The sequence below is a fragment of the Melospiza melodia genome, chromosome 14 (genome assembly GCF_035770615.1).
Source record: "Melospiza melodia melodia isolate bMelMel2 chromosome 14, bMelMel2.pri, whole genome shotgun sequence".
Lineage (NCBI taxonomy): Eukaryota > Metazoa > Chordata > Aves > Passeriformes > Passerellidae > Melospiza > Melospiza melodia.
In genome coordinates, this window is record NC_086207.1 from 7,632,476 (window position 1) to 7,658,351 (window position 25,876).

At 41.8% G+C, this 25,876-nt stretch overlaps 1 protein-coding gene across 10 annotated transcripts in view; it reads right to left on the reverse strand.

Annotated features, from left to right (window-relative positions):
- The window catches only part of TENM2 (teneurin transmembrane protein 2), a 615,620-nt gene extending 590,728 nt beyond the window's left edge, over nt 1-24,892 (reverse strand). For all 10 annotated transcript variants that reach the window (XM_063168605.1, XM_063168602.1, XM_063168601.1 and 7 more), the window contains exon 1: nt 24,695-24,892. The gene's annotated coding sequence lies outside the window, so the exon portion shown is untranslated. The remainder of the gene's footprint in view (nt 1-24,694) is intronic.
- Between the last annotated feature and the right edge of the window lie 984 nt (nt 24,893-25,876).

Consider the following 25,876-nt stretch of genomic DNA (forward strand, 5'->3'; position numbering starts at 1 on the left):
CATCCCTCTGGGGCCCAGGGGAGGAAATTCCAGAGGTTCTCCAGCTTGTTCCAGCCATGGCAGCAGCACTGGCAAGAAGTAGAGAAGAGCTGATTCAGGTTCAAAAATCCTCCAGCTAAGAACTGAGGAACAGCCTGTTGCATTTGCATTCATCATTATTAAATTCAGCAGGCTGAAAGATTATATAAGTCTATATGTGGTGCTGCAAAGCTTGCAGAAATAAAGGATAGCCAGAATCAACACAAACAAGCCCCAAAATAAGTGAAAGCCCAACTATGTTAGCCTACAATTGCTCCTGATATGTAAAGTTAAAATTTGTGTAGAAACACCTTTGATTCAAAGACTGACAAATACCACTGCACCTTGAAGAGCTCAAAAGGTATGATGAGAACAACTGGTCTAAGATATGCCCAAAACCTGAGGCTGCAGGTACTGCCATAGTAAAAGAAAACCAACAAAATGTCTTGAAAAGAAATGTCTGACATTAACTACTCTGCAGAATATTACAAGCAAGGAAACGAAAAATTAGTTTTAATTCCTTAATGCTGAAATATAGTTCCTGTTCAAATACTCTCATTAGACTCATTTCAATTTTGAAAAATAGAAACCTTTTTTTCCATTTTAAATAAAAGGCTTTCATGTTGTTTACAAACACCAGCAACAAAAACAAGTATTTGTAAAGTAACTCTGCACAGAAAAACAAAATAGGTACTAGCATTAATTCCTACTAAAACAGAATGCTAAGTAGGTTGCTTTAAATTAATTTAAAATTATTAATTACATTCAGTCACAGGACCATAAAATTAAGCAGTCTAATATATCAACACTTGAAAAATACACTTGAACATGCTTCCCTAGTGAGCAGTGGTCTAAGCTATCAGCTTCTGTAAAATTCAAACACCAACATTTCCATCCACAGAGCTTCAATGACAGCACTTAGTTAAGAGTTCAGGAGTTAACAGCTGCAGCATTCCTCTGCTCAGGCTATGGGCAGTTCCAGCACGTCTCCTCTAGCTCAGGATATTGATGAGTATTAGAATGAAACAACTGGCAAAGACAAGTTTCACAGCTCTTGTTCAGAAACATGTGGGAGGTTTTGCAATTTATTTTTTATGCTGCAGCTACAGCTTCAGAAAGTCATAGGGCTGAACTCCAATATTTCCTTGAGAGAAGCAGGGAGTGTGAAGAACAGAGAGAATGGGATATCTATCTTTTGCTGCCATCACCTACAGGCAGGAGGCTTTGAAGACAGGGTGAAGACATGACAGTAGTTGTGTATCCTCACAGATTTTGAGGCCATTTCCCTGAACCACCACATCTCTTGATGTGCCTGGGGTGGCTGCCCAGCATAATGCATGTCCAAGGGTGTGGTAGGACAGAAATACCACAGCACCCTGTCTTCTGATGGAAGAGGTAAATTAAGAACTGCTGCTGATCTTACCTGCCATCCACTTTCACCCTTTCCCTGCCTTCCATCTCTTTTTGGTGAGAATGTCAATTTTCTATCCTAATAAATAAGAGCATCTCATGAGTTACACAGTTGCCAGAATTTGGGGTTTAACTAAAAATACTTCAGGTTTTGAAAAGCCAGTCAAAGTGCTGGTAACCCTTCCTTTTATATTCACCACATTATACAAAGTTCCAAAGATTGAAGTTGAAGGTTGCAGCCCATCTTTAACCATCTATTAATATTACAGGAGAGCAGTTCTGGAATATTATGGTCCTTTAATTATGAAAAATTTCAAATTATTAGCATACCCATATTTTAAAAAAACACTGTGCTTTTACTTCAGCAAGCAGAATCAATGGTATGCTGGTAAAATTTGGTTTGCTACATTCACTAGAGTGGAAGTATTTGGCAATTCCCTCTCAAACCAACTTTAGAGTTTCCCAGCTGTCTAGCTCTCTACATTTGTCATGGCAGACAAAGTTAAATTAAAAATTCTAAACCATCACCCTAGGACAAAACTTGATAGAAAAGCATAGAGCAATACTTTTTAAAACCAGTATCAAAATATAAAAAGAAAACACACTGTAATTTTTGTGTGCATTTACTCCCCTACTCCTTTTCAATAGATGCAATTTTCATGAAGTCTAATCACAAAGCACAGCTCAAATGGGTGTCTCACTCTATTCTTTTTTTGAAAAGTCTAATTCAATGGATCACAGCAATGAAATCTTGTATTCATCAAGGCATGTGTTTAGGCACAGAGGTTAGATGTCACTTGTGTGATTGATAATGTTTGTTTTGTGCTCTGCTTTTCAATAACTCTTCACTTTAAGCAGCATTTTGCTTCTAAACAGGAGTGGGTGTAAGGACACTCAGCATAATGGAATGGGCCAGGTTTAATTCCCTTAATCACTTGGTCAGGGCAACAGAATTAACTGTCCACATCTGTTCCCTCCGAGCACACATGCTTAGTTTTCCCTCTTATGCAATAAAGGAGTGTGGGGTCATGGTGCCACATCTAGCCTGCCTTTTCCTCCAAATCTGAATCCACAGGGAAAGCCCACCAGCTGACTATGGAGCAACACAGCCTGATTTTAGACCACAATGTACTTGAGATGTGGCAAAACCAGCTCCATCTTGAGCTTCAGGAGTAACTTCTTATAGGATATGCCATTTATGTCCAAAGAGAAAAGCAGAGCTGTTGTGCCAGTTGTAAGCAGACAAAGAGAAAAACACACTAAAACCTTGCTATAAAATGGTTTCCTGATGAAGATGCTCTTGATAGAGCACTGAAAAAGGGATGTAATGACACTCATGGTACGGGTGATCTTGTGATCTGATAAAGATGACATTCAGCATCCTTAGTCACACTGACAGAGAGCTCTGGAGAGCTGCTCAACAAAGAACAAGGAGGACCAGAGTCAAAAGAAAATTTGGAAAGGTGTCATTTAAAATGGCAATTAATTAAGACCTACTGTTTTATGCTTCTGCCTTGCCTCTGGAACCCTGTGTTTCTGTACTCTGAAATTGTGATGATGGAGGTCAATTGCTCCAAGCCCTGGTGTTCACAGGATGGTTATTACCACAGTGCTCTGCTCAACCTGGAGCCACCTACACCCACCCCCTTTTGACATTTGTATCAACTATGCTTTTTCAAGGATGAAGACAGAAAAATCCTAAGTTCAGAAAAAAAAAACCCAAAATACAACAGAGTTCATGCTGGGAAACAAACATTGAATCACCCAAAGGGGAAGGGAGGAGTCGCCAACAGGCAGGTAAGTACAGGGAACACAACATGAGTAACAGACAGGGAGCTTCTAGAAAGTGACAAAACCCATCAATTTACAGAATAGCTGCACTGTTTTCTGGTATAAGAAATAAACTAGATTTGGAGAGAAAGAAAACAACTTTCTCCTTTAAGGCCAAGGACAAACAGGCTAGGCAGTAAATGCTGTTTCACCGAGAAGAAGTTGTTCTCTGCAACAGCTCTCATAAGAGATTCTAGATGCAAAAGGAAAGATGGCCAGGAAAACCTACAGGTCAGATGACAGCTGGAGGGTGAGGGAGAACTTCCTGAAATCTTTTAGTTAAAAACTGATCAAGAATCTTCTCATTTACACCCTTTGTAGCAACACTGCTGTTGTTTTGCTTGGACACTGACTGCCTTCAGTCAGCATTGTGTCCCTTGCCTGACCTGGGCTAAGGGTGATTTGCAGACAGCAGGTTAAACACAAAATAATCCCCTCTCAAGGCTGTGGCAGTCTATGAAATGAGGCAGGAGGTAAGGCAGCTCTTAACTCCCTCGTATGTGATATTGCCCAGGGTGAGCCAGGAGAGCAGAGGCTGCGCAGGAGCCCCGGGGGTGCTGGCATCCCGGGGGACAGGGGAGCAGCAGGGAAGCACAGCAGCACTGGGGCATGCAGCAGGGCAGCAGGGAGCACACCTGAGCCCCTGGATCCCTCGGGAGTCTCTTTACATCATCCCTCATCCTCCTGGGCAGCCCCTGCCAATTCCTGCACAGGCGGAGCCCAGGACAGCGGCGCTTCAAACCCATCTGTGAACCTCGGGTTTCAGCACTAGAGCAAATAATAAAGCAGTGCAAATGAGGATGATAATATTGCTTGTTTTACATGCAGAAGGTCAGAGAGCATGAATTAGTCACTCTCCTGTGTAGGCCACTGCTGGAGAGAAGAGCCTACAAAGGGCACAATTCCCTCTCTGGAGTTAAGCAGAGCATGTGGTGCTGTGATTCTGCTCAGCTCCTCCATGAGCCCACTAACAGCCAGGCAGTGCAGAGGAGAAAATAATCAACTACTGTCTGGAGATAAGCAACATTTTATTTCTCCTGGGAGCAAGAGGGGGAGCCAGGATGCAACAGCTGTTTTCAGTCACACTATTTCTGCCTTGGACTGCTCCCACTACACACACTGCCTTACTACGGCTTGAAAGGAGTTGCCTATATTTATAAATACAGAGAGATAAATAGCTCTGTCTGAGTGTGTGTGTGCATCTGGTTGTAATGCAAAAGTAAGGAGAAAATATCCTTCCCACGCACATTAATGCAAATGCAAAGAGAAAATATCCTTCCTACAGACATTTATTTTAAACTGTGTGTGCTAGCATATTTTTATTTTAGAAAACTGATTACTTCATCAATGGATTGTGTCCTCACTGCACTTAGCAGTTTGGGAAAAAAAATATGAATTCAAATGTAACTCACAGGACAAACAAGTATTTATTTGAATTTTTAAACAGCTTGGCGATTTTTCTTCTCCATTTCCTACAATAATATAAAGCATGTTAAATGGAAAAACGTGTTACAAATGCAAATCCTCTGTAAGTGAAAGCGTATAGAAAAAGAATAAAGCTATTGAGCAAATGGTAAAATAATTTTTCTCCCAGCGCAACTGGAAAACAATGCTGCCAAACAGTAAACACACCTGCAAAACCTGATTTAGGGAATAAATGAAATCCTCTGACCTGTATATTTTTGCAAATTGATCTAGAATTAATCCAGTGAACATTTAAAGATAGTGCTAAAAACAACATTTTTTCGTAGCTGGAAATTTTGGGAGCATTTGCTGTGATATCGTGGTGTGTGCCTGAGAGAGAGATAGGTTTAATAGCATTCAGTCATCATATAATTACACAGCCTGTATACAACAACCATTGAACGATGCAGCTAAGCCAATTTAGGACAATATGCTCATCCACTAAGCTATTACAGCTTAGAATGACGTTCTTATCCACTTTAAAGTTCAACTTACCATTAATTGTTTAACTCTAATAGAGTTGTGAATAAATAAAGTCAACAAATTAGAATGCTATAGTTAATTGTAATTAATGTGGCTGTGTATAAAATCCTGCTTCCATAAAGAATAAGATGGCAAAGAAGATATCTTTATGTTTTCCTAATGAAGTTTGAATTCTTCTACTGCAAAACAATTACTTACCCTACCATCTTCACCCAAATAAAAAATGGCCAGATAAAAATTAACAGCTAACAAAGAACATTTTCTAGAAAAAAAATATTCTTAAATCACAGCAAGGGCATTTGCATTGTAAGCTTTTCCACATATGTGTGTAGGCACATCCACAAATATATATATATATTTATATCTATATATAGATAGTAAGGCAATGCACCTTCTCAAAACCCCTGATTTATATGGTTTCCAACAGCAATTTACTGCCTTCCTTTCCCTAGTCTGTGTTCTAGTTCTTTCTCTCAAGTTTCTACATTCAACTCCAATCTGTGAGGGAAAAGCTAAACAAAACAATCCACAACAAAACAAAATAAAAGCCAAATAACACAAAGGATTTTCATCTTTATCTATCTGCCTGCATCTCTTGGTTATATAATCACAACTGTAATCTCTGGTAAATGCAGACTCAATCAGACAGCACAGTAATGCTGGGGAAGATCTCTCCAAGCTGTGAAATGTCATTGAATCTAAACAGACTGCTAAAGCTTCAGAATGTTCCCATCAAATGACCAGATGGGGATGCAATCATTCAAATCTCCTGCAACAGAAAGTGCAGCAAGACCATGAAATGTTAGCTTCTCCATCATCTGTCTCAAATACTGGGAAGGAAACAGGAAAGAGAAGCTTCTTCTCATGTGTCTTAACAATTCTGCATGAGAGACCGTACCAAAAATGAGGCTCTTTGGTGGAATAATGAGCACTTGTCAGAGGCAGAGCTATTTGCCATACATTGGATGTAACACCAGGTGTTTGACCGTCACTTGTGAAGCATTCTGAAGACTCCACATCAGACTGCTCATTTCTATTCAGCAGGGCAGGAATCAAAGCTGACTTAAAAATCCAATATAGCTATTGCAGCTTTTTTTTTTTTTTTTCCAGTATTATAAAATACAGTCTCTTTGAGAATATATTTTCTGTGAAGTGTGAAAGAATGAAAGAAATCCATAGTACTTGCAGTCTGAATCACACACAGAATTCCTATTTCTTGTACTCCTTGTTTCTGAACTGTATCACCTTTAACCAAGGTGATAAACCACACACTTTTTATTACCAAGCTCCCCTGAAAAGATGTGCCTACTATGCAAATTTTGGATGATATAGATGATACTTTCGAGTGGCCAGGATAAAGGAATACCTTATTTTCTTCAGATCTATCAAAAGAGTTGGCTGCAGCTGAGATGAGATTTTTAAGTTCATTCATGGCATTTGCTACACTTACCACATCCTGTGTGAGAGAGAAATCATGGCTAAGGGCAGAGCCTGCATTTTCAGCTGGGGGAAGGTATCAGGGTACAACTATCTGGGCTTCAATATTCCACTTCCAAGCACACACAACAAATGAAAAGTCCACTAAATAAGAATCTGGCAGTGAGAATAATGGAATAAACCTTGCTTCACCATTCCATACAGAATTCAAAGTGCCAGCAGATTGAGATCAAGTATGAAAGTTCATAAAGTGTGCAAGAAAGACCTGTGCCAACACACTTGGGTTTAAAAAGTTCACCCACAATACTTTATACATCTAATTTGGAGATGGCCAGGCATATCCCTGTGTATCCAATCATCACATGTACTTTATCTGCACAGGCTGCTGTCACAGGCTGTGTATTCACCCCCAGACAGATAGATATGTCTGAGGGAGAAAGGCCATCATGTTTTCTCATGTTCTGTCAGCTTGTCACAGATTACAAAATGAAAACTCTGTTCTTAGGAATCGCCATCCACTCTTTTAGCCTCTCACACTGGGTACCATGCCAATAAAACAATAAAACAGCATCAAGTGAGAGGAGAAAACAGCTCACCCCAATACCAAATCTAAGAATTCCCACCCTCCTGAACCAGCATGATCCATTCACTGAGTACTTCTGCTTTAGTTATCAAAAGTACATGAGGAGCAGCTGAGGGAGCTGTGGGGGTTCAGCCTGAGGAAAAGGAGGCTCAGGGGACACCTCCTCATTCTGCTGCAGAGAACCACCAGCAGGACAAGCAGAAATGGCTTCAAGCTGTGCCAGAGGCACTTCAGGTTGGACATCAGGAAGAATTTCTTCACTGAAAGGGTGCTTGGGACGGGCTGCCCAGGGAGGTGGGGGCGTCCCCATCCCTGGAGATGTTCAAGGAACACCCAGATGTGGCACTCTGACCTCTGCTCTGGTTGACACGGTGGGGATCAGCCAAAGGTTGGACTCCATGACCTTGGAGGTCTCTTCCAACCCTGGTGAGTTTGTGATTCAAACACAGACCCAGCAAGGGGCAGCTGCAGCATGGCAGCCATTCCTTTTATCATGGGCATTCCAAGGGCCACAGGGACTATACTGAAGTGACTCCTGCCCTTGTCCAGAACTGACCCAAGCAGTTCTGCCAACAGCCAGGCCTGGCTCACGCTACACCAGCAAAAGGGAAATATTAGATGACAACACCATGTTATGCAATTGCTTTTGACATGCCTTGGTCATCAGGCAGCAGCGTGAACTGCTCAACAGACAAAACACGTTCTCTAGTTTTCTGCATCACAGACAAGAAAAATCACAGAGATTAGGACCATAACCAATTCAGAGCCAGCAGGACCATTAACTCTGTGCCCTCTAACCTGCATTCCTGTCACTCTGCATAGCTGCAACAAGCAAACGAATTTGTAAGTGCAGCAGCTAAACAATATATAAATTTCCTGCTTTACATCTCACCTCAGAAAGCTCCATAAGCACCACACCAAACTTATTCAGAACACAACAGCTATTCCTCCTCAGAAAAGGAACTTGGTGACTTTATTACATTTTTCCCACAGCATAATCAAGGATTTAACAGTCACTGTGCAGAAATAATCGCTACACTGAAGATGTATGAGAAATCTGTTCAGATGGGTTTTACCCCAAAAATGCATATTGTGAAAGTGTAACAGAGAAGCAAATTAAAGGGAGAAATGCTTTAGAAAATGAGCAACTAAATTAATAAAGTTGTAAGAGTTTTTTTTTCTAAATTCTCTAACATAGTAAAATTATTTAAGACTTGCAGATTGCATGTATTCATTTGCCTAGTTTTGCTAGAACAAAATGAAACATATTGCTAAATGAAACATACTGAAGTACACAGATATTTTTTCTGCAGCAGCTCTAACCTGATTTCTTTTTAATTTGAAAAAAGCAAATCTTAATGCAATATTTTGCACATATAGTACAATCAAGTACTATACAGTACTTTGTACTATATTGTGATTTTGTGTTATATCTGGAAGTAAGGCATAACCGTCTTTTCCAATACACTGAATAAAAAATAATTATTTTTTAATCAACTGTTAGAAGTCTCTTAGTATCTGATGAAGACTTAGTATTTTTAAAAATAGAAAATATCTGTATTCCTTTCCAATTTTCAGATACCAATCTCAAACTAGGAAACAATATTTTAGTATTAAAAAGCTCAATAGATATGATAGGAGTTATTTAATTCACGGATAATCTTATAACCAATACCTCCTCTTAACACAAATTTGAGACTCTCTTTTCCATCTTCACAGAATCAATAATCAGAAACTTCCCACACCCACTTCTTTTTGAAGGAAATCATATGCATACATGCATATCCTTCTAAAAGCCAAACAAATTTATCTCAGCACAAGAAAAAATGACAGCCTGTATGGTGGTGTGCTTCTCCAAAACACATTCTGAGAAGCAAGGGTTTTATGTAGGATTGCTGACCAAGTCTTCCCTTGAAATATACTTTTGTAGTATTACCTTCACTCTGAACTACTGAATCACAGGAAAAGGCATCTTCATCATGAGTTCTCTAATGGAAACTCACTTACTACAGAAATACCACCAGCTGATGATAAACAGATGAATGATTCACAAATGCAAATGAGGGGAAAATATTCTACAATAACACATTTGATTTTAGCCACAATTTAGAAATGCATTTCCAAGATTGTTTACAAGACATGACACATTCCTTCCAATGTCCTTGTCAAAGTCCTTTACCTGACCAAGAAAAGCCTCATCCATTAATCCAAATCAACACTGCCACGACCCCCTGCAGAATCCCACTGCTGGAACAGCTCACAGTATTGCACACAAAAAACCCTACAAACTGGCAAAGCCAAAAGTGTCTAAAAGGCAGGTATTCTTGCATCATTAATGGCTGATTTAGTCATCTCCAGTGAAGGCATGCAGAGGGAAACATTTGTGTTTCCACAGTGATCTCTCCCCTTGCATCATGCCATGGAGCTGCCCACGATGGCTGTTCAGCCAGCAGGTAACATAGGAAATGAGAATTCACAGCCTTGGCAGCTTCAAAAAGGCCTCTCCCCTAAAAGGTCTGAAAATCCAGCTGGACCTCAACATCATGCATCAAGCTAAGCAGCATTAATTCCCTTCTTCAGGAGCCTGACAGAACAGGGCTGGTTTTCTCACAAAATCACTGAAATACCTTTAATGATCACACGTCTGTCACCGGGGGTCAAAAAGCCTTCCTAACAAAACCTGAAGACATTATTACACATTTTGACAGATTTTTTTAACTAACAATTCAGTAGCCATTTGCTATTTGACCTTCATTAGAATTTCCTTCATTATCATGTTGCAAAAATCTATTACATTACTGACTGAGGCAATTAGTCACTAGAAAGCCACTGCCATGTACTCCAAACTGGGGAATCATCATTACCATTAATTTCAAAGGACAGCATTAAAAGAGACAGTGTCCAATATTTTACTTGCTAATTCCACTGTAATTTATATTTGAAAAGTATGTGGGAAGGTTATGGCAGCCTGGATAATCGGTCATTTTTCCTGAGCTATTTTGTTTTCCAGGGAAAGCCTCAGCTCTATCTAGGGCATCTGGGGATACCTCAGTGGAATTCAGAGTTCAAGGAGCTGTTCTGCAGTACTGATACAGTGGTAGTCACAGAGGGCACCTATTTCCACTTTTAAAAAGATCAGTACTGATGCAATGCAGGGAAACAAGGAGAGAGGCAGGGCATTCCCTCACAAAGCTATTATAGCTTAAATCTTTCATCTTGCTCCATTTCATGTGCGTTCCAGGGACTACCATGAAGACTTTGCTGCTATTATCCTCTCCTCACAGTGTCCTGTATGATGTAAATCATGAGCTCATTTTCTGGGCTTTTGTTTCTCACCTCAGGTCTGTCACCAAATAGGGACACTGTCATTGTATTTACATGGCACTTGGTGAAGCCTCAGCAGCCATTTGGATGCTGTTCTTAGGGTACATGATGCCAAATGAATTGCCTGGGATATACAGATACTTATTACTGCAAAATTTCAGCCATGCTGCAGCATGAACAGATCAGCTCAGTACAAGTTATCTTATGATCTTAGCTTCTTTCCATACAGTAAGTGCTTGCTTAGATAGGGAGCCTGAAAAGGAAAAAACAATTTAATGGAAACAACACAATATCCTACCTTGTCATTGCAAGGATTTTTATATCCAGGCACAAGATTTTTACCCTTCTCTATCCATGTTTTCAGCTGTCCTAACTCAAAATTCCAGTTCAGTCACTTGAGAAATACTTTAGAAACACACCTTGAAAAAAGTTAGAGGGTTTTTGGTAGACATGTCTTTAAATCTACCTATTTCTGTTATGAAGTGCTAGTCCAGTACATTGCAGAAAAATACATCTGGGAGAGATCCCCACTGCAAAGTTTTCTAACGTGACCCTTCATGCAGGACAGTATCAATGGTAATGCTATCATCCCAGATGGATGGCTGGCTAGCCTGTGCTGTAATATCAGTAATGGTGAGGATTTCACAGGCACTGCAGATACACTGTGCGTTGCTATTACCATTTGAAAGGAGATTTGGGGTTTGGGGTTTATTTCTTTTCTCTAATTTTTAACCTCAGTCTCACTTGGTGAAAGCTTTAAGGAAGTCCCACAGAGAGCAGGGTTGTTCAAAGGGTACACGAACTGAACTGTGCCAACTGGGTAAAGAACAAATAATCTTTCTGGGCTGCAATTCCTGCAAGAAAGTGGGAAAAGAAGAAGGATAAGAAGGTCTGAGGAGAAGTCCTGTGGACCTCAAAACTGTAGTGAACAGAACCCAAAAGCTGTGAAATGGCAGCTGGGGGAACTGAGCAGCCAGGTTAAGCATTCCTTTTCTGGCTAAGGTTTCCATGTAGGAATAATGTCTCAGCCATTGTAAGTCATGACACTCAGAAGAGAAGATAAGAGTGTCCTTAACTGCAATACACAGACACAGGAAGGAGGAGGGGGGAAAAAAGTCTGTCTCATGGTGAAAGAAGCTACTCTCTGCAATGAAACTGCAAATTAATCTTGCAAAGTCTTTGATAACTCACAGGCAACAGACTCAGAGACAGCTATAAATAAACCACTTAAGAAAAGCAGACAGCTCCAAGATCTAACTTACTCAGTTCTCCCAAAAACATGCTTCCCATTGAGACCCCATATTTCACTGTGAACCACAGTATTCCGTTATTCCCCTGTATTCCATTACTCAGGGGGATAATGGATTAAGTCAGAGAAGACTGAAATATTCCTTGTCAGGTGTCTCCCAGGAGTTAAAAGAAGCTCAGCTCTTGTATTCCAGAATTTCAGATTTTAGTCAACACAGGACTTCAAAGATGACAAGGACACGGGGAACAAGGTGACACTGGGATTTCAGTGCTGCCAGCCAGTTTTAATTTGGGGGAGGCACAGGAGATTCTGGCACCTGTATGGCACAGCCCTGGTCAGCAGGGAGGCACATCCAGCCCTGCTCACCAAAGGATTTCAGCCTTGAAGGATTTTACAGAGAAGGGCTAAACATCATTTGACCAAACCTGAGCCTTGGCAATTGAAAGAGGAATATGGTTCCATAATGGGCTAAAAGCAATCAGTGAGTGGGCCATCCTGCTGCCACAGACTTCCAAAATAACACAGCCAGCTTAGTTGGTTTTTTTTTAAATACTCTTGTCTATGTTCAGACTAATCACAAAGAGAGAAGATATAATAAAGCTGTTTATCTGAAATTAAAAAGTGGATTAATTTTTTCCCTCCTACACTACTAGAACATCATCCAATTTCTATCATCTTCCAAAACACTTTCTAATTGAAACATTCGCAATTAGCAACAAACAAAAAAAAAAAAAAATCACAATTGCAAAGGTGTGTAATTAGCAAACCCAAAGGCACACATCTTTCACAAAACTGATACATTTCAGGCAGTAAATCCAGTTCCCAAATGCACAGACTCTGGCAGGGCTGAAAGGAGAGCACATTTTGTGAGCTGAGTGTGTGAAGGGACCAGCAGAATTTTGTCTGCTCTTCAGAGGCAACAGATGCAGACCCTTATCTGCAGGACTGTAACAGCCCTTTTTCTAAGTGGAGAATAAACTTATTTTTCAATCCATTAGCTTATCCTGAAGCACTGTTTTCTCACCCAAGGAAGGATTGTTTTCCATAATACAAAAAGCTATTACAGATTTACTGTGCGAGCAAACTGGGATGTTAAATAATTGCTAACTAGAGAAGATGAATAAACAGCTCTATGGATCTGCAAGTAATCAAAGTGGGGAAAAACATCAATTCCTAACATTCAGCATTTAGCTATAATCTACTGGTAGCGGACACAAATAAGAGTTCATACAAACAGAAGAAATGGCACTGAGTACACATACAACTTCTGGCAATTAGATATTTAGTCAACTCCAAACTTTAAATTATTCCTGTTAAATCTTCCCCGGCAATGTCATGGCCGAGGGGAGCAGGGTAGGGAAATGGGAAAGAGGGAGGTGAAGGGAGATTACCAAAGAGATTCCTTTTAGGGTCATGACATAAATGACCACCACCTGACACAGAAAATAAATAACCCAAGCACCTGATACAGAAAGCATTATGTTAAAATACATAGGAATATGGTTACCATGACTTCTGACACAGACAGATGCATTCATAATAAATTTGGGGAATTAGAGTCCAAAATATTCATGCACTGACTGAACTAAGTCAGATAACCCTTGGTTATGGAGCTTAGATCCTGGAGCTTTACATCCAGCTGTGCCAGACTTAAGTGTAGAGTAGATAAGTGATGTAAGAAGGAAGAGAGTAAGACATTTTTAAATCACATTTTTGCTAGTTTACTATCTGGACCCAGGAAACAGCCCACCAGCCACAGTGCTTCCATCTGCCGTGCCTGCCAAGATCCTTTTTTGCAAACAAGGCAAGACCCAGATGGAGTAGCACATAGCTGCTCCTGAGCCACCATGAGAGCCACTGGTTTCACTTCTGCTCACACTGCCTAAATGGAAAGCAATCTCAAACCAAATATTGAGCACCTTTTTCTTTAACCTCAGCAATTCTTTTTGCAATGTGTGGTGCCAAGCCTCATTTGTTTCTCTTTTTCTATAAAGAAAAAAACCTAGAAACAAGAAGTGAGCCTCCCTACCCAGCTAAAACTGTACCATGGATAAGCAAGATTTGATCCTAAGTCACTACAATTACTACAAGGCATAAATAAACTTCAACTACCACAAGTTCAAGCTCATATATATGTTTCTTGCTGCTTAGTTTGAAAATAATACCTACCAGCTATAAATGATAGGTTCTGCTGTGTAGGGGCCTGAGTTAACTTATGTATTGTAAATATATGTATGGCAGTAAAAGATCTCTGTATTGTATTAGTGACCCTGCCCTGGTTCTAGTTATTGTAAATGGGCTGCAGCTGTGATGTCCTTGATTGGGCAGCAGCTGTAGCCCATGGAGGTAACTGAGATAAAAGGGGGTGGGGTGGTCAGGGAGAGCCTTGGAGAGGAGCCCTGACCGAGAAGCAACAACACCGCTGCTGTGAAGATCTGCCGTGAGAAAACCACCAAGAAGGTATGAGACTCAGGAAATATGATATACAACAATATGAATACAACATCTGGTGACCCCGACGTGATAAAGAACGTGCAGCCAACCATCAAATGAAGGTATGGAATCCCCCGGACAGCTGAGAGCTGTGGCAGCCAGAGAGCTGGGACTCTAGAATATAGTAAGGCCTTTAAATCAAGGAGCTGTAACAGCAGAAAGCTATAAGATTATGGCTTTTCAGAGAGCTGTAAGACTATGGCCTTTGAGGAGAAGAGCCTGGGAACATCTAGGGATTTGTGTGTGTTTAAAGACAGCTGAGAGCTGTCAGCCGAGAGCTGTGGCAGCCTGAGAGCTGGGACAGATATGTTTATTGTAATTGTAAAGTTGCTAAAAGTAAAGGGGGAAATGTAGGGGCCTGAGTTAACTTATGTATTGTAAATATATGTATGGCAGTAAAAGATCTCTGTATTGTATTAGTGACCCTGCCCTGGTTCTAGTTATTGTAAATGGGCTGCAGCTGTGATGTCCTTGATTGGGCAGCAGCTGTAGCCCATGGAGGTAACTGAGATAAAAGGGGGTGGGGTGGTCAGGGAGAGCCTTGGAGAGGAGCCCTGACCGAGAAGCAACAACACCGCTGCTGTGAAGATCTGCTGTGAGAAAACCACCAAGAAGGTATGAGACTCAGGAAATATGATATACAACAATATGAATACAACATCTGGTGACCCTGACGTGATAAAGAACGTGCAGCCAACCATCAAATGAAGGTATGGAATCCCCCGGACAGCCGAGAGCTGTGGCAGCCAGAGAGCTGGGACTCTAGAATATAGTAAGGCCTTTAAATCAAGGAGCTGTAACAGCAGAAAGCTATAAGATTATGGCTTTTCAGAGAGCTGTAAGACTATGGCCTTTGAGGAGAAGAGCCTGGGAACATCTAGGGATTTGTGTGTGTTTAAAGACAGCTGAGAGCTGTCAGCCGAGAGCTGTGGCAGCCTGAGAGCTGGGACAGATATGTTTATTGTAATTGTAAAGTTGCTAAAAGTAAAGGGGGAAATGTAGGGGCCTGAGTTAACTTATGTATTGTAAATATATGTATGGCAGTGAAAGATCTTTGTATTGTATTAGTGACCCTGCCCTGATTCTTGTTATTGTAAATGGGCTGCAGCTGTGATGTCCTTGATTGGGCAGCAGCTGTAGCCCATGGAGGTAGCTGGGATAAAAGGGGGCGGGGTGGTCAGGGAGAGCCTTGGAGAGGAGCCCTGACCGAGAAGTAACAATACCACTGCTGTGAAGATCTGCCGTGAGAAAACCACCAAGAAGGTATGAGACTCTGGAAATATAATTATACAACAATATGAATACAACATCTGGTGACCCCGACGTGATAAAGATCTGCAGCCACAACGAACATCGAAAGAAGGTATGAGACTCAGGAAATATAATTATACAACAATATGAATACAACACTACTGTGCCAATATTATGGTCTACTAAGTACAAAACAGCATTTCATTAGCAAAATTGAAGTGGCATCTAACCATCTTGTAAGTGTCCTTCTTTGAAATGTATAAATTAAACTGCAAATGGACAACAGTAGGAAAAACGTGTTCTAGTAGAGGCTGCCCTAAGCAGGTGATCCTTTGCCATGCACAGCCATTTGAACAACAGCAGGGCAATAATGACTATTTTCAGGATCAGACCCTGATAGTACAACTTATCTAATTCAGGCTTAACTGTCATTTTATTAAATTATTTTTACATTGCAAATTTAAAGACATTCCTATTCTATAATACATGGGATGAGTTACTTGTTTTCAAGAAAGCTGCTTAAATATTTTTTGAATACCCACCAGGTTTCCTCTTTGCAAGGACTAACCCAGTCTGACTACACATCAGACTTCTAACATTTCATTCCAGGGGCCAGGAAATTTTAAATAATCAGAGACTCTTTGTGCCCAGGGCAAGATGGAAAACCTTTGGTAAATGGAGGGAGAACAAAGCAGCAATCATTGCAGCTTTACAAAGGATCTAAACCCCACACTTCATAGTGTTCCCTTCTGCAGGAGCAGAGGAATGAGAAAAGCTGTCTCCTTTGCAAGGAACCACCAGGCAAGTAGGGAATGAGCATCGATGTGGGGAGAATCAACAGACTCCCAATTCTGATTTTCCCAAGCAGACTGCTGAGACAAGGAGAATGACACAGATCTCACTATTCCAGTATCCTTGTGTGGGAAAAGGTCATCTGGAAGTTGGCCTAAAGCTACCTGGGGTACACCTGCAAATTTCAATCTTGTAACACAAGATCTACAGAACAGATAATGCATAAATTCTAGTGTTCACAGTCAGCGAAGGTTATGGGGAGAGAGACAGGCATGGAGGTAATGCATAAGCTGCTCTGTAAAAGAGAAATCTATTAAGGGCTTATATTTTGGACTAAGAAACACAGAGGGAAGTGATTACTCCTACTTTAAAGGAAAAAGAAAGGCAATTTAAGCCTGGAGGTGGCTGATACAGAATGCCAGCTGAACTAGAGGAACTTAGAGAGGCCGCTGGGATTACTGGAGAGATGGAAGAAGAGTTGCAGTAAGGTAATTAGAACTCCAATAGAAGAATAAATACTCCACAGGCAATCCACAGGTTCTCCTCACCTCTCACCACTTCTCTCCAGCAGTGACATCTGCTTGTGCAAGCCAAGGGAAAGCTCTCTCTCACTTGGCTCATCAGTTCTAATCCTCACTGGAAGCACAACAAGGGGCACAGAGGCAGCTGCAGCTCTCTCTGCAGGCTCTGAGGGCAGCTCAGGGGTCTGCAGGGGCTCACCCACAGCAGCCAAGCTCTGGTGGAGCCACAGCCCCAAGGGCATCTGAGACACAAACACACACCCCCGGGCACTGAGGCATTATCCAGGTTACTTTTATCCCTGTGTTATTCTCCTTTTCCCCTTCTTCATGCCCCAGAGGGAGAGAGATTGCTGTTTACAGGCAGGATGCTGAAGCAAGGGGTGGCACCTTGCTGGGGAATGATCTGAAGGGAGCAGGAGGAAGAGAGTGATGACAGCAATCCATTGAGGAGTCACTATCTCAGCTTTGTTCCTGTGCAAGGCATTTTGGTTATGCACATGGTGATCTCTGTCTCTCCTTTGCCCTGCAATGCTGAAACAAAGTGCCATGATGATATTTCCAGAGGGCCTGCTTTATAAGGAGCACTGAAATAATTGTGACTTTGATAGCCTGGAAAAATGCTGCAGCAAATTGTGCTTCAGTACTGGTCCTGGCCACTGCCATCATTCTGAAATATATTTTGTGCAGCTCCACTCTGGTGTCATCCCTCAGCCTCAGGTATGCTGCACAGAGGAAAGAAGGTGACAATGTTCTGGGTTTCAGTCAGCATTCCTTAGCAGGTAGAAAAGCTGAAAGAAAAGACAGCAGCACAGCTTATTCTTTACTCCACAGCTGAGGCCAGGGGTGTCAGCTAGGATTTGCACTGCAATACCACACACTTCAGAATTGCTTAATAAAGCTGTGACCTCCAAATTTAGCACTGCACTAAGAGAGCTTTGCTCAGGCTGCTCTGTGCCCACAACAAGCAGCTGCAGAGATGGGGAAAGAGAAGACTTATGTCTTCTATGCAAGGAGAGAAGGAAAGCAAGCTGACTTCTCTGCTAAAACAAAAAAGGTTTAGTTCCTTTTGTAGCCAAGGCTACAACACCAATCTTTATTACTATCCTTGCTTTTTAGATTATTAATAATCTACCTGACAGTCCACTTCCCATAAATCTTTCCTGAAAAGACTCAACTACCAAGCATATGCATTTATTTCAGGTGACTTGACAGAAATACTTTTACAGTGCTTTTCTTTCTCAAGGATTTTCAACAGCCAGAGATCCAAAACCAAGTCCAGAAGGACACTAAGAATTGAACTTAAGAGAACAGCTAACAGGATTTTTTCCTGTTCCATCATCTTATAGGCACCCACTAATCTTTAAACAGTAAACTTTCTTTAAAAACCTTTGCTGTATTGCTTCACTCTCAACAGCAATTTACAGTTTCACTTAACAGAGTTTTTGTGTGTTCTTTAGCTGATATTTAGGGATAGATAAATGCCATTCACTATGGGAATTTTCTGTATCTCCATTGCAAGCTAGACCCCCATATGTCACATGTATGTTTACATAAACTCAGTCATGTTTTAGGTAACTGAACACTTATAGAAACACCACCACAAACTGCTACAAGATTACTGAAATTGCTAATCCACTTCCATGGTAGTTTTGTGTTTACTCAAACCTGTGGTTAAATGTATCAAGTTTCAACTCATTCAAATATTCTTTTAAAAAATAAGATTGCCTAAAACTTTATTGTGATTAGAAGGGGTCTGACAAAAAAATCTTTTTTGTGAGACCAAGTAATAATCCTTTTGATTTTAATGCTGTCAGCTATGTTGAAGTAGGAGAGAAAACTACTTCCCTATCCTCTCAAGGCTTATTTTTGTGGATGCTCACATTTGTATGTTCTGATGGGAAACCAGAAACCAGCTAGAGCTCACTTCCCCAAAAACCATAGACAATGTGAAAATATTTCTCTATGTCAAAAGTACATGGAGAAAAGTTAGGAGAAGTGCCCAAAATAGAAAACATCCCATAAGAGAAAGGTCTGTGTTCCAGGCTATGCTCTTGCCACCTCCTGAAGGAACACAACCCTCTGAATGTCCCTGAGCATAGACCCAAAACCAAACACACCAAGAGCCTGCACGTGCACATCCAACCCTACAGCATCTGTAATCAGGAACTAGGATGAAAAGTATATATATATTTTATTTTTTTTTAATGTCTAAATCTCTAGTAATGGCCAATTAGGTATCTGCACAGAGACAGCAGAACTGCATACCACTTGTTTTATTTGGTTCAGAAAACTCATTTAATGTGGCAAGCATGAAGTGTACAACACTTCTCCCCAGGGAATGTATTTTTATACAGTAGGATGAATTTAATATTTACTTTATTTCAGTAGACTCGTTTTACCTCCAGAATCTGAATCTAACACTGTATTTACTGAAACACTGGCAAGTAAAGTGAACTTTATTTTCAGAAAGCTTCTTTCTAGTGTCATTGTTATATTTCAATATCTGGTATTCTGCCTTTGTAAATATTAATTTATTATTTTCTGCTGTCATTGTTGGAAAAGTTACTTACTATTGCTTTAGTATGTGGCACAAATATTGGAGCACACTATTATGATAACTAATTCTCCTTTTTTTAGAGAGATTAGAAAAGTCACTAGGCAATTACACTCAGAAAAAGCTTTGGAAAAATCTATTATTTATATTTAGTAGGATTTTCTGTATTTTGCTGTTTTACATCTAAGCCCTATACTCCTACACAATGGCTTCATGAAAGAATTTTTATAGTTTCCACTTACATACAGTTATCCACACCTCTTAATGCAAGACAGATTTCTACAACACAGCTGACAACACTGTACAGGGCCACTCAAAACCAAGCAGAACCAACACTCCTAAATCAATTGTTTAGGAAAAGTGATTTCCCTAAAAGTTATCCTCAAAAGCAACAGAAAGTAAAAAAAGGAAAGAACCCTGTTGAGAGTTAAGGGAGCACACCTGAAATTTCCCAGGAGGCACAGCAGCACTCACCTGGAGGCAGGCTCAGCTTTTGTACCTGGGCACACAGGTAGGAAAAGCTCCTCTGGGCTTGGTTCAAAAACTGACACTGGCTGCTGTCCCTGTGCCTGACACCAGCCAGGTTAAGCAGCAGAAGACACTTTTGTTTCTGTCACTTTCACTGCTCCCCCAAAGAGCAGCTGAGATGAAACCATTGCTCCTGTTCCTCTGCCAGTGCACAGGTCCAGCCTGGCCTTCTCTCCGCATTCCTCACACAGACTGCACCCAAAGCTGTTTCTATCCTCCTCAAGGGTTTCCCTGATATGCTCATTAAGGATTTGAGATAGCCTTGCACCACCCCTCTGAACAAGCCCTGGTGTTTTCCTTGCCTGTGTGGGCTGAGAAATAACAGATAAATCTGGAGAACTGAGACCAATTCAAAGCTTTAAAGGATGCTACTAAAGGTAAAGGCAGGGTGCCCCAGACTACTATGAAAATCCTCCAAGAGCATCTACTTATGTATTATTTTAACACAGATTTGTAGTTCTGAATGGTCACAGTTAATATTTTGCCTGTGTTTTTGGTAAGAAGTCTCTTCGGAACAAAAAAAAAAGAATAAAGACCCTATTATCCAAAACCAAAAAGGGTGATACTCAGTTCTTAATTTAGCCATATTGAGTTGCATTATAGTTAAAACAAGAACAACTCAAAGAAAATAATCACAAAACCAAAAAACGCCTAAAGCCAACCTACCATTCCAAAGTGAAACTTTATTTCCATTCATCAGAGATAAATATGTATCCTCTGTAAAACCTGCTCCTGAGGGAAAGAAAAAGGCAACTTATGATAGTTGTTTCCCTGACTATTGCCCAGAATGAGTCTGAATACAGCCGCTGGTGTAAAGCAGCGTGTGCACCATGTATCCATTCCCAACCTGCTCAGCTAAACACAAAAGTTTGTAATCCAGTGTTGTGCAGCTTGTCACTAAAAATCTTACAATTACATCCCTGTTTGGATGACTACTGGGTTATTAATGCTCAGCAATAAAGATGAAAGTAGACAATTTATTACTATTTGGCACTGAATGTCAATCAATTCATCTAAAAAGAACCTATTTAAAAATAATAAAAAATGGATAATGTCTAAGCTTAGCACGCTTCCTGCTTATCCGAAAAGTCTATCTGGTCATATTGAGTTAGTGAGGCAGGTGGATTTAAACCAATGTATTTGAACTTCACCAGCATTATGGGATCCCAGTGCAGAGCAATGATTGTGAGACAAAAGTGAGCTAAGAGAGGATGGCCCAGAGTCTCCTTTCAGTGCTGTGTGGACTGGGGGAGGCTGTGCTGCAGGGAACACTGACAGCAGCAGGAGCAGGGGCTCTGCGAGGCTGCAGCCACAGCCGGGAGCCAGAGCTGGAGCAGCCCGTGGCTGGAACAGGGTGACACAGCCAGAGTCACTCCGTACCTCACCAAGAGCACTCTGTGCAGGAGCTGCTTTGTGCAGGAAGAAATGAGAGAGATGAGTCACCATCGGCTGGCATGAAGGCTCTGGGATGTGACACCTCCGGGCACAAAGTGGGGACCAGCTCTGCTTGTACTGAGTATCAGCAAAGCCTTCCTTTCTGTTGTAGCACAGTGAGTATTAGATTAAACTGTTCTTCCTGATAAGGATCTTGTGAAACTGTAAGTAAAGCACAGTTAAAAAAAAAAAAAAAAAAAAAAAGCCTGGGAAAAAACTTGCCATTTCCATTAAATATTAACCTTCTGAAAGAGCAAGTAAGGACTAAAACATCTCTTATCTTAATTAGTTTAGCAGAAATGAATTTAATTTATATTGTAAGGCTGTATTTTCTATTACAGATCCAGGGCAAGGAAGGGCAAACTTTTTAGAACTATCCATTTATATAAAAGAATATTATTGTTTAAAGGAGCAGCCCAATAAATTTTTGGTCTTATCTTTAAGCATGGACTTCAGTGGTGCTCCTATGTGCATCTTTTGCCAAAAACATTAAGGACTGAGGGATTAAATTCACAGTAAAATGCAAACAAACACAAAACAAACATTGGTATATTGACTTGAGTACTCTAATAGTGGCTAGAGCTTTGTCTTCATCTAATTTGACCTTCAGTTGAGTTTGACCTCTCAGACAAGAAAGTCTAGACATTGAACTTGATTGAACTCAACATTTTCCCTTTCGTATGTTGTTCTAAATAATTTTAAGCACACAATCACTAATACAGGTAACACCATGACTTTCACTAACAGTAAAGCTGTTCACAGGAAATGTACTCTGACTGCAGAAACAAAAATGTCAGTATTTGACAGGAAAATGGCAAAACCATGTCCATGTATGAAAAGTTGATGTACAAATATATATATATCAGGAATAAAACTGTTCTTTAAAAAGGCAAAGAAATGCAACTATTAGCCCCCTCAAATCAATAACCTTTGGTAATGTCTGTGACCCAACAAGAGAAAGCACCTCCTCAATTCTTACCTGCAGCTTTGACTTTTAGTGTGAAATATTACAAGTGAAAATACAGTTCAGTTTAATTACAGGAAAACATTACTAGTGATGCTCACGTGTTAATTCTCCCTGTGCTACACAAGCAGTTAAAAGCTAATGACACAGAAAGACCATTATTTTAATTATTCCTATTAAAAATGAGCATGTAGAGGACTAAAATGTTATTGTTTCCTATGAACACTGTCGTAATAGAAATGTTTTTTTAAAAGCAGAATAAAAATTCAAACATTATCTGGACCAAAACTTTTTCTTTAAAAAACATGCTGTAAACCTGTTAATAATCGGATTAAAAAATACTTCTTTGAGTTCTCAGGCATTGCCAGGAGACTAAGAAACCACAGCTAGAAAAGTTTTCCTCTTTAAATGAATTAAAGCTCAGACCTCACAGTTGGCTTTTTGAATACCACACAGTCTATATGGGTATAATGTAAGACTAGTTTTTATTTATTACTCAGCAACTAGGAACCTCAGCATTTGGGCCAAGCCAAATTAATCATCAACCTGATTTGCCAAGGCACAGGAAAATGATGCTCAAATACATGGTTTGTATATATTTTAAATCTTGACAAAGCAAGAAATGTTCCTTATTGTTAAGTTGTCATCCCCTTGTAAAAACTGACTTTACCCCTAGAACAGACCAATTGTTATTCTGTACAGTGGTTCTGTGCAGCTGAATGACAAATAGAAATATCTTACAGAAAGAATCATTCTCAATTCCTCTGAAGTTTGAAGAAAAACTTTGGAGTCTCTACAGCCACTGTAAGCTATTACACTTACCTCAAGTAACCATACTAACAGGTGCTGCTGCTCTTTCATTAACTCTGCCCTTAACAGAGACTGTGGTTTAATTACAACAGATTTTAAGCAGCATTCCATAAAGTGCCCTGTGAGGATGTTGGATGGCTACAGAGACTTATTGACAGCTTGCATTCTGTATTGTTACAGCAAAGCTTTCTATTCTTAAATTGCTAGAACGCTGCTCCTTCTGCACTTTACTTCTCTAGGACACATGCATTTTGAATGTCTTTGATCTTACATAATCTTCTAACTACACAACTAAACCTTACAAACAAAGTCTCCTTTAATTCTGTGTTCCTGCATTTTAATTCTGTTATAATACCTGTTTCCTCCCCACAATGCAAGATTCTCTAAATTTAAACAAGTACAAGCCAAACATTATATATAAATATTTAAATATTTATGCAACACACATATACACACACACAGACAGTACTTGCCATTTCATTCTGAAAATGAAAGAACACTTAAGCATGAAGTAAAAAACAAAAAGACATGAAAGCACATATTAGGACATCAGTACTATTAAATCTCCCGAAATTGCTACAAATAGATGTTTACACAGGAACCCTAACAAGAAGTGCTGGAAAAGGAGTCTGGTTCAAAGACAGAGAGTTACGAGCTCAATTCGCACCTTATTTAAATTTCAGTCTGGGTGCGTGCAGGAGACAGAGCAGCCTCTTGTCCAGGTGCCACTGCACGGCAGGTGTGTGAGGGACGCGCTCCGGTGTCAGCGCCCGCCGGTACATGGTGTGAGCGCCGGCTGCGATCCCTGCCAGCAGTCCCTGCCCGCACAGCCCGGCATTTATCATCCACAGCCATTCCACACTGCTCAACCGCGGGGCTACGCGTGAAACACCAGAGCGCTTCGCTGGTTATTACCTTCGCAAACAACAAAATATCACCGTCCCTCCGTGCCGTGCTGCCCGCAAATCTGCGGCAATGATGCAAAGCAGCTTTCTTTTTTTTTTTTTAATTCCCTTTCGGAATACAAATGCCTGCCTTCTCCTATTGCTGCCTGTTCCTAGCCGAGACGCACTGTGGACAATAGTTTCTGAATCAGCGATACCTTCCCACACTGTTGGCAAACACTGAAGAAATAAATAATAACATTGTACTACAATCTCGGAAGAAAAGGGGGGAAAGAAAGTAAATAAACAAATTAAACCCCAGCAGCTTTAAAAAAAAAAAAAAAAAAAAAAAAAAAAAAAAAAAAGCAAAGACAACATTAAAACACGGTGAAAACATGAGAAATAGCAGCGGTTAAGGATGAGGATTAATGGGCAGCAGCGGCAGTTATTGCGGAGGCACGGAGGATTCTCACGCGAGTAATGACCTCTCCAAGTGCTGAATCCCGCGGCTCCGGCACCCGCACACCCACACACGCATCCCAACTTGGCAACTCCACCGCGCAATCACACCGGGGGCTGCCGGGGCCGCGGAGCCCCGAGCGCTGCGGCGGACAGGGGATGAGAGCCCCGGGCATGTCGGCAAGTAAGAAGTGAAGAGCATTTACCGGCAGCAGCAGCGGCGGCGGCGGCGGCAGCAGGTTGAGCAGCCCGAGCGCCTCTCACCGTCTCTGGGCGATAACTTCGCACCGGTGCGGATTCCTTCAGTGAGGAGGGGACACCCCTTCCTTCCCTGCCCTTCCCCGCCTTCGCTGCGCTCTGGCTGCGCGTCCCGTCCCCGCTGACAGCGGAGCGGAGGCAGCGGCGGCTCCGGGCAGCAGCAGCAGCAGCGGCGGCGGCGGCGGCAGCAGCGCCTCAGCCTCGCGCCGCCCCCGGGGAGCGCGGGAGCCGCGGCCGCGGGGGGAGCGCGCGCCGGGAGAGCGGGCGGGCGGGCAGGGGGGAGCGCGCGCGCGCGCGCACGAGCCGCGGTCCCGAGGCGCGCGCACGGCGCTCCCCGCGGGTGCCGCGCGCGCGCGCCGCAGCCAATAGCAGCGCTCGGCGCACGGGCGCGCGCTGGCGGGCGCGCGCGGCGGCGGCGCGGGGACGGGGACGGGAGCGGCAGCAGCGGAGCCGCCGGCGGCAGCGCGTCCTTGGTGCCTTGACCGTCCCTGCGCACAGCGGGCCCCTGCCCCGGCCGGGCGCTGCCGCAGCGGCGCGGGAGGCGGGCACGGCACGGGTCTCCGGAGGCAGGATGCTCGTGCGGACCGGGAAGGGATGAGGGCCAGGGGAGGATGCAGCTCGGGAGGGGATGCAGGTTAGGAAAGGACGCGGGTCAGGAAGGGATGCGGGTCAGGAGAGGATGCGGGTCAGGAAGGGATGCCGTTCGGGAGGGGAGGGTCCCTTCCCGCGGCCGCCGCTGCGCATCCCGAGGAGCGCGCGGAGGCGACAACAAAATCTGGGCAAGAGGGAAAAAAAAGAATTGTTCAAAAATCGCTTCCATCTTCTTGCCACGAGTTAGAGCCGTTCCAAGGACTGTTGTCACTTCTGCAGATCAGAATTGCTTTAGCCTCAATCGTCGTGTTCTACATAATATTACTTCCAAATTGTGTACAGAATACTTATCTTTCCTCTGAAATCATTAAACGTTGACTATTATTTACCCTTTAATTTCTCCCTCCACATTGCTACACATCTGTCAGACCACCAATAACATAAGTGTTAAAGTAAAGTAGATCAGGAAACAAGAGAGTGACAACGTACAAGGCTCAAGCTGATGGCAACCTGTAAAACTTTGTATTTTTGGCAAGGCC